Raw genomic sequence first — 18651 nt, 5'->3', positions numbered from 1 at the left:
TAGGGAGGGGCGAGGCCATGAGGTTACTGAGATAGGGAGGGGCGAGGCCATGAGGTTACTGAGATAGGGAGGTGCGAGGCCATGAGGTTACAGAGATAGGGAGGGGCGAGGCCATGAGGTTACTGAGATAGGGAGGGGCGAGGCCATGAGGTTACTGAGATAGGCAGGGGCGAGGCCATGAGGTTACTGAGATAGGGAGGGGTGAGGCCATGAGGTTACAGAGATAGGGAGGGGTGAGGTCATGAGGTTACTGAGATAGGGAGGGGCGAGGCCATGAGGTTACTGAGATAGGGAGGGGCGAGGCCATGAGGTTACTGAGATAGGGAGGGGCGAGGCCATGAGGTTACTGAGATAGGGAGGGGCGAGGCCATGAGGTTACTGAGATAGGGAGGGGCGAGGCCATGAGGTTACAGAGATAGGGAGGGGTGAGGCCATGAGGTTACTGAGATAGGGAGGGGCGAGGCGATGAGGTTACAGAGATACGGAGGGGTGAGGCCATGAGGTTACTGAGATAGGGAGGGGCGAGGCCATGGGGTTACAGAGATGGAAAGTGGTGAGGCCATGAGGTTACTGAGATAGGGAGGGGGGAGGCCATGAGGTTACTGAGATAGGGAGGGGCGAGGCCATGAGGTTACTGAGATAGCGAGGGGTGAGGCCATGAGGTTACTGAGATGGGGAGGGGCGAGGCCATGGGGTTACAGAGATGGAAAGTGGTGAGGCCATGTGGTTACTGAGATAGGGAGGGGCGAGGCCATGAGGTTACTGAGATAGGGAGGGGCGAGGCCATGAGGTTAATGAGAAAGTGAGGGGCGAGGCCATGAGGTTACAGAGATAGGGAGGGGTGAGGCCATGAGGTTACTGAGATAGGGAGGGGCGAGGCCATGAGGTTACTGAGATAGGGAGGGACGAGGCCATGAGGTTACTGAGATAGGGAGGGGCGATGCCATGAGGTTACTGAGATAGGGAGGGGCAAGGCCATGAGGTTACTGAGATAGGGAGGGGCGAGGCCATGAGGTCACTGAGATAGGGAGGGGCGAGGCCATGAGGTTACTGAGAGAGGGAGGGGCAAGGCCATGAGGTTACTGAGATAGGGAGGGGTGAGGCCATGAGGTTACTGAGATAGGGAGGGGCGAGGCCATGAGGTTACTGAGATAGGGAGGGGCGAGGCCATGTGGTTACTGAGATAGTGAGGGGCGAGGCCATGAGGTTACAGAGATAGGGATGGGCGAGGCCATGAGGTTACAGAGATAGGGAGGGGCGAGGCCATGAGGTTACTGAGATAGGGAGGGGCGAGGCCATGAGGTTACTGAGATAGGGAGGTGCGAGGCCATGAGGTTACAGACATAGGGAGGGGCGAGGCCATGAGGTTACTGAGATAGTGAGGGGCGAGGCCATGAGGTTACAGAGATAGGGAGGGGCGAGGCCATGAGGTTACTGAGATAGGGAGGGGCGAGGCCATGAGGTTACTGAGAAAGGGAGGGTCGAGGCCATGAGGTTACTGAGATAGGGAGGGGCGAGGCCATGAGGTTACTGAGAAAGGGAGGGGCGAGGCCATGAGGTTACTGAGATAGGGAGGGGCGAGGCCATGAGGTTACTGAGATAGGGAGGGGCGAGGCCATGAGGTTACTGAGATAGGGAGGGGAGAGGCATGAGGTTACAGAGATAGGGAGGGGTGAGGCCATGAGGTTACTGAGATAGGGAGGGGCGAGGCCATGAGATTACTGAGATAGGGAGGGACGAGGCCATGAGGTTACTGAGATAGGGAGGGGCGATGCCATGAGGTTACTGAGATAGGGAGGGGCAAGGCCATGAGGTTACTGAGATAGGGAGGGGCGAGGCCATGAGGTCACTGAGATAGGGAGGGGCGAGGCCATGAGGTTACTGAGAGAGGGAGGGGCAAGGCCATGAGGTTACTGAGATAGGGAGGGGTGAGGCCATGAGGTTACTGAGATAGGGAGGGGCGAGGCCATGAGGTTACTGAGATAGGGAGGGGCGAGGCCATGTGGTTACTGAGATAGTGAGGGGCGAGGCCATGAGGTTACAGAGATAGGGAGGGGCGAGGCCATGAGGTTACAGAGATAGGGAGGGGCGAGGCCATGAGGTTACTGAGATAGGGAGGGGCGAGGCCATGAGGTTACTGAGATAGGGAGGTGCGAGGCCATGAGGTTACAGAGATAGGGAGGGGCGAGGCCATGAGGTTACTGAGATAGTGAGGGGCGAGGCCATGAGGTTACAGAGATAGGGAGGGGCGAGGCCATGAGGTTACTGAGATAGGGAGGGGCGAGGCCATGAGGTTACTGAGAAAGGGAGGGTCGAGGCCATGAGGTTACTGAGATAGGGAGGGGTGAGGCCATGAGGTTACAGAGATAGGGAGGGGTGAGGCCATGAGGTTACTGAGATAGGGAGGGGCGAGGCCATGAGGTTACTGAGATAGGGAGGGGCGAGGCCATGAGGTTACTGAGAAAGGGAGGGGCGAGGCCATGAGGTTACTGAGATAGGGAGGGGCGAGGCCATGAGGTTACTGAGATAGGGAGGGGCGAGGCCATGAGGTTACTGAGATAGGGAGGGGAGAGGCCATGAGGTTACTGAGATAGGGAGGGGCGAGGCCATGAGGTTACAGAGATAGGGAGGGGCGAGGCCATGAGGTTGCTGAGATAGGGAGGGGCGAGGCCATGAGGTTACAGAGATATGGAGGGGTGAGGCCATGAGGTTACTGAGATAGGGAGGGGCGAGGCCATGGGGTTACAGAGATGGAAAGTGGTGAGGCCATGAGGTTACTGAGATAGGGACGGGCGAGGCCATGAGGTTACTGAGATAGGGAGGGGCGAGGCCATGAGGTTACTGAGATAGTGAGGGGCGAGGCCATGAGGTTACAGAGATAGGGAGGGGCGAGGCCATGAGGTTGCTGAGATAGGGAGGGGCGAGGCCATGAGGTTACAGAGATACAGAGGGGTGAGGCCATGAGGTTACTGAGATAGGGAGGGGCGAGGCCATGGGGTTACAGAGATGGAAAGTGGTGAGGCCATGAGGTTACTGAGATAGGGAGGGGCGAGGCCATGAGGTTACTGAGATAGGGAGGGGCGAGGCAATGAGGTTACTGAGATAGGGAGGGGCGAGGCCATGAGGTTACTGAGATAGGGAGGGGTGAGGCCATGAGGTTACAGAGATAGGGAGGGGTGAGGTCATGAGGTTACTGAGATAGGGAGGGGCGAGGCCATGAGGTTACTGAGATAGGGAGGGGCGAGGCCATGAGGTTACTGAGATAGGGAGGGGCGAGGCCATGAGGTTACTGAGATAGGGAGGGGCGAGGCCATGAGGTTACTGAGATAGGGAGGGGCGAGGCCATGAGGTTACAGAGATAGGGAGGGGTGAGGCCATGAGGTTACTGAGATAGGGAGGGGCGAGGCCATGAGGTTACAGAGATAGGGAGGGGTGAGGCCATGAGGTTACTGAGATAGGGAGGGGCGAGGCCATGGGGTTACAGAGATGGAAAGTGGTGAGGCCATGAGGTGACTGAGATAGGGAGGGGCGAGGCCATGAGGTTACTGAGATAGGGAGGGGCGAGGCCATGAGGTTACTGAGATAGTGAGGGGCGAGGCCATGAGGTAACAGAGATAGGGAGGGGCGAGGCCATGAGGTTACTGAGATAGGGAGGTGCGAGGCCATGAGGTTACAGAGATAGGGAGGGGTGAGGCCATGAGGTTACTGTGATAGGGAGGGGCGTGGCCATGGGGTTACAGAGATGGAAAGTGGTGAGGCCATGAGGTTACTGAGATAGGGAGGGGCGAGGCCATGAGGTTACTGAGAAAGGGAGGGGCGAGGCCATGAGGTTACTGAGAAAGTGAGGGGCGAGGCCATGAGGTTACAGAGATAGGGAGGGGCGAGGCCATGAGGTTACTGAGATAGGGAGGGGCGAGGCCATGAGGTTACTGAGATAGGGAGGGGCGAGGCCATGTGGTTACTGAGATAGGGAGGGGCGAGGCCATGAGGTTACTGAGATAGGGAGCGGCGAGGCCATGAGGTTACTGAGATAGGGAGGGGCGAGGCCATGAGGTTACTGAGATAGGGAGGGGCGAGGCCATGAGGTTACTGAGATAGGGAGGGGCGAGGCCATGTGGTTACTGAGATAGTGAGGGGCGAGGCCATGAGGTTACAGAGATAGGGAGGGGCGAGGCCATGAGGTTACAGAGATAGGGAGGGGCGAGGCCATGAGGTTACTGAGATAGGGAGGGGCGAGGCCATGAGGCTACAGAGATAGGGAGGTGCGAGGCAATGAGGTTACAGAGATAGGGAGGGGCGAGGCCATGAGGTTACTGAGAAAGGGAGGGGCGAGGCCATGAGGTTACTGAGATAGGGAGGGGCGAGGCCATGAGGTTACTGAGAAAGGGAGGGGCGAGGCCATGACGTTACTGAGATAGGGAGGGGCGAGGCCATGAGGTTACTGAGATAGGGAGGGGTGAGGCCATGAGGTTACAGAGATAGGGAGGGGCGAGGCCATGAGGTTACTGAGATAGGGAGGGGCGAGGCCATGAGGTTACAGAGATACGGAGGGGTGAGGCCATGAGGTTACTGAGATAGGGAGGGGCGAGGCCATGGGGTTACAGAGATGGAAAGTGGTGTGGCCATGAGGTTACTGAGATAGGGAGGGGCGAGGCCATGAGGTTACTGTGATAGGGAGGGGCGAGGCCATGAGGTTACTGAGATAGGGAGGGGTGAGGCCATGAGGTTACTGAGATAGGGAGGGGCGAGGCCATGGGGTTACAGAGATGGAAAGTGGTGAGGCCATGTGGTTACTGAGATAGGGAGTGGCGAGGCCATGAGGTTACTGAGATAGGGAGGGGCGAGGCCATGAGGTTACTGAGATAGTGAGGGGCGAGGCCATGAGGTTACAGAGATAGGGAGGGGCGAGGCCATGAGGTTACTGAGATAGGGAGGGGCGAGGCCATGAGGTTACTGAGAAAGGGAGGGTCGAGGCCATGAGATTACTGAGATAGGGAGGGGTGAGGCCATGAGTTTACAGAGATAGGGAGGGGCGAGGTCATGAGGTTACTGAGATAGGGAGGGGCGAGGCCATGAGGTTACTGAGATAGGGAGGGGCGAGGCCATGAGGTTACTGAGATAGGGAGGGGCGAGGCCATGAGGTTACTGAGATAGGGAGGGGCGAGGCCATGAGGTAACTGAGATAGGGAGGGGTGAGGCCATGAGGTTACTGAGATAGGGAGGGGAGAGGCCATGAGGTTACTGAAATAGGGAGGGGCGAGGCCATGAGGTTACAGAGATAGGGAGGGGTGAGGCCATGAGGTTACTGAGATAGGGAGGAGCGAGGCCATGGGGTTACAGAGATGGAAAGTGGTGAGGCCATGAGGTTACTGAGATAGGGAGGGGCGAGGCCATGAGGTTACTGAGATAGGGAGGAGCGAGGCCATGAGGTTACTGAGATAGTGAGGGGCGAGGCCATGAGGATACAGAGATAGGGAGGGGCGAGGCCATGAGGTTACTGAGATAGGGAGGGGCGAGGCGATGAGGTTACAGAGATACGGAGGGGTGAGGCCATGAGGTTACTGAGATAGGGAGGGGCGAGGCCATGGGGTTACAGAGATGGAAAGTGGTGAGGCCATGAGGTTACTGAGATAGGGAGGGGGGAGGCCATGAGGTTACTGAGATAGGGAGGGGCGAGGCCATGAGGTTACTGAGATAGCGAGGGGTGAGGCCATGAGGTTACTGAGATGGGGAGGGGCGAGGCCATGGGGTTACAGAGATGGAAAGTGGTGAGGCCATGTGGTTACTGAGATAGGGAGGGGCGAGGCCATGAGGTTACAGAGATAGGGAGGGGTGAGGCCATGAGGTTACTGAGATAGGGAGGAGCGAGGCCATGGGGTTACAGAGATGGAAAGTGGTGAGGCCATGAGGTTACTGAGATAGGGAGGGGCGAGGCCATGAGGTTACTGAGATAGGGAGGGGCGAGGCCATGAGGTTACTGAGATAGTGAGGGGCGAGGCCATGAGGATACAGAGATAGGGAGGGGCGAGGCCATGAGGTTACTGAGATAGGGAGGGGCGAGGCGATGAGGTTACAGAGATACGGAGGGGTGAGGCCATGAGGTTACTGAGATAGGGAGGGGCGAGGCCATGGGGTTACAGAGATGGAAAGTGGTGAGGCCATGAGGTTACTGAGATAGGGAGGGGGAGGCCATGAGGTTACTGAGATAGGGAGGGGCGAGGCCATGAGGTTACTGAGATAGCGAGGGGTGAGGCCATGAGGTTACTGAGATGGGGAGGGGCGAGGCCATGGGGTTACAGAGATGGAAAGTGGTGAGGCCATGTGGTTACTGAGATAGGGAGGGGCGAGGCCATGAGGTTACTGAGATAGGGAGGGGCGAGGCCATGAGGTTACTGAGAAAGTGAGGGGCGAGGCCATGAGGTTACAGAGATAGGGAGGGGTGAGGCCATGAGGTTACTGAGATAGGGAGGGGCGAGGCCATGAGGTTACTGAGATAGGGAGGGACGAGGCCATGAGGTTACTGAGATAGGGAGGGGCGATGCCATGAGGTTACTGAGATAGGGAGGGGCAAGGCCATGAGGTTACTGAGATAGGGAGGGGCGAGGCCATGAGGTCACTGAGATAGGGAGGGGCGAGGCCATGAGGTTACTGAGATAGGGAGGGGCAAGGCCATGAGGTTACTGAGATAGGGAGGGGTGAGGCCATGAGGTTACTGAGATAGGGAGGGGCGAGGCCATGAGGTTACTGAGATAGGGAGGGGCGAGGCCATGTGGTTACTGAGATAGTGAGGGGCGAGGCCATGAGGTTACAGAGATAGGGAGGGGCGAGGCCATGAGGTTACAGAGATAGGGAGGGGCGAGGCCATGAGGTTACTGAGATAGGGAGGGGCGAGGCCATGAGGTTACTGAGATAGGGAGGTGCGAGGCCATGAGGTTACAGAGATAGGGAGGGGCGAGGCCATGAGGTTACTGAGATAGGGAGGGGCGAGGCCATGAGGTTACTGAGATAGGCAGGGGTGAGGCCATGAGGTTACTGAGATAGGGAGGGGTGAGGCCATGAGGTTACAGAGATAGGGAGGGGTGAGGTCATGAGGTTACTGAGATAGGGAGGGGCGAGGCCATGAGGTTACTGAGATAGGGAGGGGCGAGGCCATGAGGTTACTGAGATAGGGAGGGGCGAGGCCATGAGGTTACTGAGATAGGGAGGGGCGAGGCCATGAGGTTACTGAGATAGGGAGGGGCGAGGCCATGAGGTTACAGAGATAGGGAGGGGTGAGGCCATGAGGTTACTGAGATAGGGAGGGGCGAGGCGATGAGGTTACAGAGATACGGAGGGGTGAGGCCATGAGGTTACTGAGATAGGGAGGGGCGAGGCCATGGGGTTACAGAGATGGAAAGTGGTGAGGCCATGAGGTTACTGAGATAGGGAGGGGGGAGGCCATGAGGTTACTGAGATAGGGAGGGGCGAGGCCATGAGGTTACTGAGATAGCGAGGGGTGAGGCCATGAGGTTACTGAGATGGGGAGGGGCGAGGCCATGGGGTTACAGAGATGGAAAGTGGTGAGGCCATGTGGTTACTGAGATAGGGAGGGGCGAGGCCATGAGGTTACTGAGATAGGGAGGGGCGAGGCCATGAGGTTAATGAGAAAGTGAGGGGCGAGGCCATGAGGTTACAGAGATAGGGAGGGGTGAGGCCATGAGGTTACTGAGATAGGGAGGGGCGAGGCCATGAGGTTACTGAGATAGGGAGGGACGAGGCCATGAGGTTACTGAGATAGGGAGGGGCGATGCCATGAGGTTACTGAGATAGGGAGGGGCAAGGCCATGAGGTTACTGAGATAGGGAGGGGCGAGGCCATGAGGTCACTGAGATAGGGAGGGGCGAGGCCATGAGGTTACTGAGAGAGGGAGGGGCAAGGCCATGAGGTTACTGAGATAGGGAGGGGTGAGGCCATGAGGTTACTGAGATAGGGAGGGGCGAGGCCATGAGGTTACTGAGATAGGGAGGGGCGAGGCCATGTGGTTACTGAGATAGTGAGGGGCGAGGCCATGAGGTTACAGAGATAGGGAGGGGCGAGGCCATGAGGTTACAGAGATAGGGAGGGGCGAGGCCATGAGGTTACTGAGATAGGGAGGGGCGAGGCCATGAGGTTACTGAGATAGGGAGGTGCGAGGCCATGAGGTTACAGAGATAGGGAGGGGCGAGGCCATGAGGTTACTGAGATAGTGAGGGGCGAGGCCATGAGGTTACAGAGATAGGGAGGGGCGAGGCCATGAGGTTACTGAGATAGGGAGGGGCGAGGCCATGAGGTTACTGAGAAAGGGAGGGTCGAGGCCATGAGGTTACTGAGATAGGGAGGGGCGAGGCCATGAGGTTACTGAGAAAGGGAGGGGCGAGGCCATGAGGTTACTGAGATAGGGAGGGGCGAGGCCATGAGGTTACTGAGATAGGGAGGGGCGAGGCCATGAGGTTACTGAGATAGGGAGGGGAGAGGCCATGAGGTTACAGAGATAGGGAGGGGTGAGGCCATGAGGTTACTGAGATAGGGAGGGGCGAGGCCATGAGGTTACTGAGATAGGGAGGGACGAGGCCATGAGGTTACTGAGATAGGGAGGGGCGATGCCATGAGGTTACTGAGATAGGGAGGGGCAAGGCCATGAGGTTACTGAGATAGGGAGGGGCGAGGCCATGAGGTCACTGAGATAGGGAGGGGCGAGGCCATGAGGTTACTGAGAGAGGGAGGGGCAAGGCCATGAGGTTACTGAGATAGGGAGGGGTGAGGCCATGAGGTTACTGAGATAGGGAGGGGCGAGGCCATGAGGTTACTGAGATAGGGAGGGGCGAGGCCATGTGGTTACTGAGATAGTGAGGGGCGAGGCCATGAGGTTACAGAGATAGGGAGGGGCGAGGCCATGAGGTTACAGAGATAGGGAGGGGCGAGGCCATGAGGTTACTGAGATAGGGAGGGGCGAGGCCATGAGGTTACTGAGATAGGGAGGTGCGAGGCCATGAGGTTACAGAGATAGGGAGGGGCGAGGCCATGAGGTTACTGAGATAGTGAGGGGCGAGGCCATGAGGTTACAGAGATAGGGAGGGGCGAGGCCATGAGGTTACTGAGATAGGGAGGGGCGAGGCCATGAGGTTACTGAGAAAGGGAGGGTCGAGGCCATGAGGTTACTGAGATAGGGAGGGGTGAGGCCATGAGGTTACAGAGATAGGGAGGGGTGAGGCCATGAGGTTACTGAGATAGGGAGGGGCGAGGCCATGAGGTTACTGAGATAGGGAGGGGCGAGGCCATGAGGTTACTGAGAAAGGGAGGGGCGAGGCCATGAGGTTACTGAGATAGGGAGGGGCGAGGCCATGAGGTTACTGAGATAGGGAGGGGCGAGGCCATGAGGTTACTGAGATAGGGAGGGGAGAGGCCATGAGGTTACTGAGATAGGGAGGGGCGAGGCCATGAGGTTACAGAGATAGGGAGGGGCGAGGCCATGAGGTTGCTGAGATAGGGAGGGGCGAGGCCATGAGGTTACAGAGATACGGAGGGGTGAGGCCATGAGGTTACTGAGATAGGGAGGGGCGAGGCCATGGGGTTACAGAGATGGAAAGTGGTGAGGCCATGAGGTTACTGAGATAGGGACGGGCGAGGCCATGAGGTTACTGAGATAGGGAGGGGCGAGGCCATGAGGTTACTGAGATAGTGAGGGGCGAGGCCATGAGGTTACAGAGATAGGGAGGGGCGAGGCCATGAGGTTGCTGAGATAGGGAGGGGCGAGGCCATGAGGTTACAGAGATACAGAGGGGTGAGGCCATGAGGTTACTGAGATAGGGAGGGGCGAGGCCATGGGGTTACAGAGATGGAAAGTGGTGAGGCCATGAGGTTACTGAGATAGGGAGGGGCGAGGCCATGAGGTTACTGAGATAGGGAGGGGCGAGGCAATGAGGTTACTGAGATAGGGAGGGGTGAGGCCATGAGGTTACTGAGATAGGGAGGGGCGAGGCCATGGGGTTACAGAGATGGAAAGTGGTGAGGCCATGTGGTTACTGAGATAGGGAGGGGCGAGGCCAAGAGGTTACTGAGATAGGGAGGGGCGAGGCCATGAGGTTACTGAGAAAGTGAGGGGCGAGGCCAGGAGGTTACAGAGATAGGGAGGGGCAAGGCCATGAGGTTACTGAGATAGGGAGGGGCGAGGCCATGAGGTTACTGAGATAGGGAGGGGCGAGGCCATGAGGTTACTGAGATAGGGAGGGGCGAGGCCATGAGGTTACTGAGATAGGGAGGGGCGAGGCCATGAGGTTACTGAGATAGGGAGGGGCGAGGCCATGAGGTCACTGAGATAGGGAGGGGCGAGGCCATGAGGTTACTGAGATAGGGAGGGGCGAGGCCATGAGGTTACTGAGATAGGGAGGGGTGAGGCCATGAGGTTACTGAGATAGGGAGGGGCGAGGCCATGAGGTTACTGAGATAGGGAGGGGCGAGGGCATGTGGTTACTGAGATAGTGAGGGGCGAGGCCATGAGGTTACAGCGATAGGGAGGGGCGAGGCCATGAGGTTACAGAGATAGGGAGGGGCGAGGCCATGAGGTTACTGAGATAGGGAGGGGCGAGGCCATGAGGTTACTGAGATAGGGAGGTGTGAGGCCATGAGGTTACAGAGATAGGGAGGGGCGAGGCCATGAGGTTACTGAGATAGGGAGGGGCGAGGCCATGAGGTTACTGAGATAGGCAGGGGCGAGGCCATGAGGTTACTGAGATAGGGAGGGGTGAGGCCATGAGGTTACAGAGATAGGGAGGGGTGAGGTCATGAGGTTACTGAGATAGGGAGGGGCGAGGCCATGAGGTCACTGAGATAGGGAGGGGCGAGGCCATGAGGTTACTGAGATAGGGAGGGGCGAGGCCATGAGGTTACTGAGATAGGGAGGGGCGAGGCCATGAGGTTACTGAGATAGGGAGGGGCGAGGCCATGAGGTTACAGAGATAGGGAGGGGTGAGGCCATGAGGTTACTGAGATAGGGAGGGGCGAGGCCATGAGGTTAAAGAGATAGGGAGGGGTGAGGCCATGAGGTTACTGAGATAGGGAGGGGCGAGGCCATGGGGTTACAGAGATGGAAAGTGGTGAGGCCATGAGGTGACTGAGATAGGGAGGGGCGAGGCCATGAGTTTACTGAGATAGGGAGGGGCGAGGCCATGAGGTTACTGAGATAGTGAGGGGCGAGGCCATGAGGTAACAGAGATAGGGAGGGGCGAGGCCATGAGGTTACTGAGAAAGGGAGGTGCGAGGCCTTGAGGTTACAGAGATAGGCAGGGGTGAGGCCATGAGGTTACTGAGATAGGGAGGGGCGAGGCCATGGGGTTACAGAGATGGAAAGTGGTGAGGCCATGAGGTTACTGAGATAGGGAGGGGCGAGGCCATGAGGTTACTGAGATAGGGAGGGGCGAGGCCATGAGGTTACTGAGAAAGTGAGGGGCGAGGCCATGAGGTTACAGAGATAGGGAGGGGCGAGGCCATGAGGTTACTGAGATAGGGAGGGGCGAGGCCATGAGGTTACTGAGATAGGGAGGGGCGAGGCCATGTGGTTACTGAGATAGGGAGGGGCGAGGCCATGAGGTTACTGAGATAGGGAGCGGCGAGGCCATGAGGTTACTGAGATAGGGAGGGGCGAGGCCATGAGGTTACTGAGATAGGGAGGGGCGAGGCCATGAGGTTACTGAGATAGGGAGGGGCGAGGCCATGTGGTTACTGAGATAGTGAGGGGCGAGGCCATGAGGTTACAGAGATAGGGAGGGCGAGGCCATGAAGTTACAGAGATAGGGAGGGGCGAGGCCATGAGGTTACTGAGATAGGGAGGGGCGAGGCCATGAGGCTACTGAGATAGGGAGGTGCGAGGCCATGAGGTTACAGAGATAGGGAGGGGCGAGGCCATGAGGTTACTGAGAAAGGGAGGGGCGAGGCCATGAGGTTACTGAGATAGGGAGGGGCGAGGACATGAGGTTACTGAGAAAGGGAGGTGCGAGGCCATGAGGTTACTGTGATAGGGAGGGGCGAGGCCATGAGGTTACTGAGATAGGGAGGGGTGAGGCCATGAGGTTACAGAGATAGGGAGGGGCGAGGCCATGAGGTTACTGAGATAGGGAGGGGCGAGGCCATGAGGTTACAGAGATACGGAGGGGTGAGGCCATGAGGTTACTGAGATAGGGAGGGGCGAGGCCATGGGGTTACGGAGATGGAAAGTGGTGAGGCCATGAGGTTACTGAGATAGGGAGGGGCGAGGCCATGAGGTTACTGAGATAGGGAGGGGCGAGGCCATGAGGTTACTGAGATAGGGAGGGGTGAGGCCATGAGGTTACTGAGAAAGGGAGGGGCGAGTCCATGGGGTTACAGAGATGGAAAGTGGTGAGGCCATGTGGTTACTGAGATAGGGAGGGGCGAGGCCATGAGGTTACTGAGATAGGGAGGGGCGAGGCCATGAGGTTACTGAGATAGTGAGGGGCGAGGCCATGAGGTTACAGAGATAGGGAGGGGCGAGGCCATGAGGTTACTGAGATAGGGAGGGGCGAGGCCATGAGGTTACTGAGAAAGGGATGGTCGAGGCCATGAGGTTACTGAGATAGGGAGGGGTGAGGCCATGAGGTTACAGAGATAGGGAGGGGCGAGGTCATGAGGTTACTGAGATAGGGAGGGGCGAGGCCATGAGGTTACTGAGATAGGGAGGGGCGAGGCCATGAAGTTACTGAGATAGGGAGGGGTGAGGCCATGAGGTTACTGAGATAGGGAGGGGCGAGGCCATGAGGTAACTGAGATAGGGAGGGGCGAGGCCATGAGGTTACTGAGATAGGGAGGGGAGAGGCCATGTGGTTACTGAAATAGGGAGGGGCGAGGCCATGAGGTTACAGAGATAGGGAGGGGTGAGGCCATGAGGTTACTGAGATAGGGAGGAGCGAGGCCATGGGGTTACAGAGATGGAAAGTGGTGAGGCCATGAGGTTACTGAGATAGGGAGGGGCGAGGCCATGAGGTTACTGAGATAGGGAGGGGCGAGGCCATGATGTTACTGAGATAGTGAGGGGCGAGGCCATGAGGTTACAGAGATAGGGAGGGGCGAGGCCATGAGGTTACTGAGATAGGGAGGGGCGAGGCCATGAGGTTACAGAGATACGGAGGGGTGAGGCCATGAAGTTACTGAGATAGGGAGGGGCGAGGCCATGGGGTTACAGAGATGGAAAGTGGTGAGGCCATGAGGTTACTGAGATAGGGAGGGGCGAGGCCATGAGGTTACTGAGATAGGGAGGGGCGAGGCCATGAGGTTACTGAGATAGGGAGGGGTGAGGCCATGAGGTTACTGAGATGGGGAGGGGCGAGGCCATGGGGTTACAGAGATGGAAAGTGGTGAGGCCATGTGGTTACTGAGATAGGGAGGGGCGAGGCCATGAGCTTACTGAGATAGGGAGGGGCGAGGCCATGAGGTTACTGAGAAAGTGAGGGGCGAGGCCATGAGGTTACAGAGATAGGGAGGGGTGAGGCCATGAGGTTACTGAGATAGGGAGGGGCGAGGCCATGAGGTTACTGAGATAGGGAGGGGCGAGGCCATGAGGTTACTGAGATAGGGAGGGGCGAGGCCATGTGGTTACTGAGATAGTGAGGGGCGAGGCCATGAGGTTACAGAGATAGGGAGGGGCGAGGCCATGAGGTTACAGAGATAGGGAGGGGCGAGGCCATGAGGTTACTGAGATAGGGAGGGGCGAGGCCATGAGGTTACTGAGATAGGGAGGTGCGAGGCCATGAGGTTACAGAGATAGGGAGGGGCGAGGCCATGAGGTTACTGAGATAGGGAGGGGCGAGGCCATGAGGTTACTGAGATAGGCAGGGGCGAGGCCATGAGGTTACTGAGATAGGGAGGGGTGAGGCCATGAGGTTACAGAGATAGGGAGGGGTGAGGTCATGAGGTTACTGAGATAGGGAGGGGCGAGGCCATGAGGTTACTGAGATAGGGAGGGGCGAGGCCATGAGGTTACTGAGATAGGGAGGGGCGAGGCCATGAGGTTACTGAGATAGGGAGGGGCGAGGCCATGAGGTTACTGAGATAGGGAGGGGCGAGGCCATGAGGTTACAGAGATAGGGAGGGGTGAGGCCATGAGGTTACTGAGATAGGGAGGGGCGAGGCCATGAGGTTACAGAGATAGGGAGGGGTGAGGCCATGAGGTTACTGAGATAGGGAGGGGCGAGGCCATGGGGTTACAGAGATGGAAAGTGGTGAGGCCATGAGGTTACTGAGATAGGGAGGGGCGAGGCCATGAGGTTACTGAGATAGGGAGGGGCGAGGCCATGAGGTTACTGAGATAGTGAGGGGCGAGGCCATGAGGTTACAGAGATAGGGAGGGGCGAGGCCATGAGGTTACTGAGATAGGGAGGGGCGAGGCCATGAGGTTACAGAGATAGGGAGGGGTGAGGCCATGAGGTTACTGAGATAGGGAGGGGCGAGGCCATGGGGTTACAGAGATGGAAAGTGGTGAGGCCATGAGGTTACTGAGATAGGGAGGGGCGAGGCCATGAGGTTACTGAGATAGGGAGGGGCGAGGCCATGAGGTTACTGAGAAAGTGAGGGGCGAGGCCATGAGGTTACAGAGATAGGGAGGGGCGAGGCCATGAGGTTACTGAGATAGGGAGGGGCGAGGCCATGAGGTTACTGAGATAGGGAGGGGCGAGGCCATGAGGTTACTGAGATAGGGAGGGGTGAGGCCATGAGGTTACAGAGATAGGGAGGGGTGAGGTCATGAGGTTACTGAGATAGGGAGGGGCGAGGTCATGAGGTTATTGAGATAGGGAGGGGTGAGACCATGAGGTTACTGAGATAGGGAGGGGCGAGGCCATGAGGTTACTGAGATAGGGAGGGGCGAGGCCATGAGGTTACAGAGATAGGGAGGGCCGAGGCCATGAGGTTACTGAGATAGGGAGGGGCGAGGCCATGAGGTTACTGAGATAGGGAGGGGCGAGGCCATGAGGTAACTGAGATAGGGAGGGGCGAGGCCATGAGGTTACTGAGATAGGGAGGGCCGAGGCCATGAGGTTACAGAGATAAGGAGGGGCGAGGCCATGAGGTTACAGAGATAGGGAGGGGTGAGGCCATGAGGTTATTGAGATAGGGAGGGGCGAGCCCATGAGGTATCAGAGATAGGGAGGGCCGAGGCCATGAGGATACTGAGATACGGATGGGCGAGGCCATGAGGTTACTGAGATAGGGAGTGGTGAGGCCACGAGGTTACTGAGATAGGGAGGGGCGAGGCCATGAGGTTACTGAGATAGGGAGGGGCGAGGCCATGAGGTTACTGAGATTGGGAGGAGCGAGGCCATGAGGTTACTGAGATAGGGAGGGGCGAGGCCATGAGGTTACTGAGATAGGGAGGGGCGAGGCCATGAGGGTACTGAGATAGGGAGGGGTGAGGCCATGAGGTTACTGAGATAGGGAGGGGCGAGGCCATGAGGTTACTGAGATAGGGAGGGCGAGGCCATGAGGTTACTGAGATAGGGAGGGGCGAGGCCATGAGGTTACTGAGATAGGGAGGGGTGAGGCCATGAGTTTACTGAGATAGCGAGGGGCGAGGCCATGAGGTTACTGAGATAGTGAGGGGCGAGGCCATGAGGTTACAGAGATAGGGAGGGGTAAGGCCATGAGGTTACTGAGATAGGGAGGGGCGAGGCCATGAGGTTACAGAGATAGGGAGGGGTGAGGCCATGAGGTTACTGAGATAGGGAGGGGCGAGACCATGAGGATACTGAGATAGGGAGGGGCGAGGCCATGGGGTTACAGAGACAGGGAGTGGTGAGGCCATGACGTTACTGAGATAGGGAGGGGCGAGGCCATGAGGTTACAGAGATAGGTTGGGGTGAGGCCATGAGGTTACTGAGATAGGGAGGGGCGAGGCCATGGGGTTACAGAGATGGGAAGTGGTGAGGCCATGAGGTAACTGAGATAGGGAGGGGCGAGGCCATCAGGTTACTCAGATAGGGAGGGGCTAGGCCATGAGGATTCTGAGATAGTGAGGGGCGAGGCCATGAGGTTACAGAGATAGGGAGGGGCGAGGCCTTGAGGTTACTGAGATAGGGAGGGGCGAGGCCATGAGGTTACAGAGATAGGGACGGGTGAGGCCATGAGGTTACTGAGATAGGGAGGGGCGAGGCCATGGGGTTACAGAGATAGAGAGGGGCGAGGTCATGAGGTTACATAGATAGGGAGGAGCGAGGCCATGAAGTTATTGAGATAGCGAGGGGCGAGGCATTAGGATACTGAGATAGGGAGGGGCGAGGCCATGAGGTTACTGAGATAGGGAGGGGCGAGGCCATGATGTTACAGAGATAGGGAGGGGCGAGGCCATGAGATTACTGAGATAGGGAAGGGCGAGGCCATGAGGTTACTGAGATAGGGAGGGGCGAGGCCATGAGGTTACTGAGATTGGGAGGGGCGAGGCCATGAGGTTACTGAGATAGGGAGGGTGAGGCCATGAGGTTACAGAGATAGGGAGGGGCGAGGCCATGAGTTTACTGAGATAGGGAGGGGCGAGGCCATGAGATTACTGAGATAGGGAGGGGTGAGGCCATGAGGTTACTGAGATAGGGAGGGGCGAGGTCATGAGGTTACAGAGATCGGGAGGGGTGAGGCCATGAGGTTACTGAGATAGGGAGGGGTGAGGCCATGAGGTTACAGAGATAGGGAGCGGCGAGGCCATGAGGTTACTGAGATAGGGAAGGGCGAGGCCATGAGGTTACAGAGATTGGGAGTGGCGAGGCCATGAGGTTACTGAGATAGGGAGGAGCGAGGCCATGGGGTTACTGAGATAGGGAGGGGCGAGGCCGTGAGGTTATTGAGATAGTGAGGGGCGAGGCCGTGAGGTGACTGAGATAGGGAGGGGCGAGGCCATGAGGTTACGGAGATAGGGAGGGGCGAGGCCATGAGGTTACTGAGATAGGGAGGGGCGAGGCCATGAGGTTACTGAGATAGGGAGGGGCGAGGCCATGAGGTTACTGAGAAAGGGAGGGATGAGGCCATGAGGTTACTGAGATAGGGAGGGGCGAGTCCATGAGGTTACAGAGATAGGGAGGGGTGAGGCCATGAGGTTACTGAGATAGGGAGGGGCGAGGCCATGGGGTTACAGGGATGGAAAGTGGTGAGGCCATGAGGTTACTGAGATAGGGAGGGGCGAGGCCATGAGGTTACTGAGATAGGGAGGGGCGAGGCCATGAGGTTACTGAGATAGTGAAGGGCGAGGCCATGAGGTTAGAGAGATAGGGAGGGGCGAGGCCATGAGGTTACTGAGATAGGGAGGGGCGAGGCCATGAGGTTACTGAGAAAGGGAGGGTCGAGGCCATGAGGTTACTGAGATAGGGAGGGGTGAGGCCATGAGGTTACAGAGATAGGGAGGGGTGAGGTCATGAGGTTACTGAGATAGGGAGGGGCGAGGACATGAGGTTACTGAGATAGGGAGGGGCGAGGCCATGAGGTTACTGAGATAGGGAGGGGCGAGGCCATGAGGTTACTGAGATAGGGAGGGGCGAGGCCATGAGGTTACAGAGATAGGGAGGGGCGAGGCCATGAGGTTACTGAGAGAGGGAGGGGAGAGGCCATGAGGTTACTGAGATAGGGAGGGGCGAGGCCATGAGGTTAAAGAGATAGGGAGGGGTGAGGCCATGAGGTTACTGAGATAGGGAGGAGCGAGGCCATGGGGTTACAGAGATGGAAAGTGGTGAGGCCATGAGGTTACTGAGATAGGGAGGGGCGAGGCCATGAGGTTACTGAGATAGGGAGGGGCGAGGCCATGAGGTTACTGAGATAGTGAGGGGCGAGTCCATGAGGTTACAGAGATAGGGAGGGGCGAGGCCATGAGGTTACTGAGATAGGGAGGGGCGAGGCCATGAGGTTACAGAGATACGGAGGGGTGAGGCCATGAGGTTACTGAGATAGGGAGGGGCGAGGCCATGGGGTTACAGACATGGAAAGTGGTGAGGCCATGAGGTTACTGAGATAGGGAGGGGCGAGGCCATGAGGTTACTGAGATAGGGAGGGGCGAGGCCATGAGGTTACTGAGATAGGGAGGGGTGAGGCCATGAGCTTACTGAGATAGGGAGGGGCGAGGTCATGGGGTTACAGAGATGGAAAGTGGTGAGGCCATGTGGTTACTGAGATAGGGAGGGGCGAGGCCATGAGGTTACTGAGATAGGGAGGGGCGAGGCCATGAGGTTACTGAGATAGTGAGGGGCGAGGCCATGAGGTTACAGAGATAGGGAGGGGCGAGGCCATGAGGTTACTGAGATAGGGAGGGGCGAGGCCATGAGGTTACTGAGAAAGGGAGGGTCGAGGCCATGAGGTTACTGAGATAGGGAGGGGTGAGGCCATGAGGTTACAGAGATAGGGAGGGGTGAGGTCATGAGGTTACTGAGATAGGGTGGGGCGAGGCCATGAGGTTACTGAGATAGGGAGGGGCGAGGCCATGAGGTTACTGAGATAGGGAGGGGCGAGGCCATGAGGTTACTGAGATAGGGAGGGGCGAGGCCATGAGGTTACTGAGATAGGGAGGGGCGAGGCCATGAGGTTACTGAGATAGGGAGGGGAGAGGCCATGAGGTTACTGAGATAGGGAGGGGCGAGGCCATGAGGTTACAGAGAT

The sequence above is a fragment of the Somniosus microcephalus genome, chromosome 1, assembly GCF_052327205.1.
Source record: "Somniosus microcephalus isolate GS21.2 chromosome 1, FLI_Smic_1.0, whole genome shotgun sequence".
In the NCBI taxonomy this organism is placed as follows: Eukaryota; Metazoa; Chordata; class Chondrichthyes; order Squaliformes; family Somniosidae; genus Somniosus; species Somniosus microcephalus.
The sequence above is the reverse complement of the archived record's forward strand: the minus strand, read 5'-3'. Positions refer to the sequence as shown.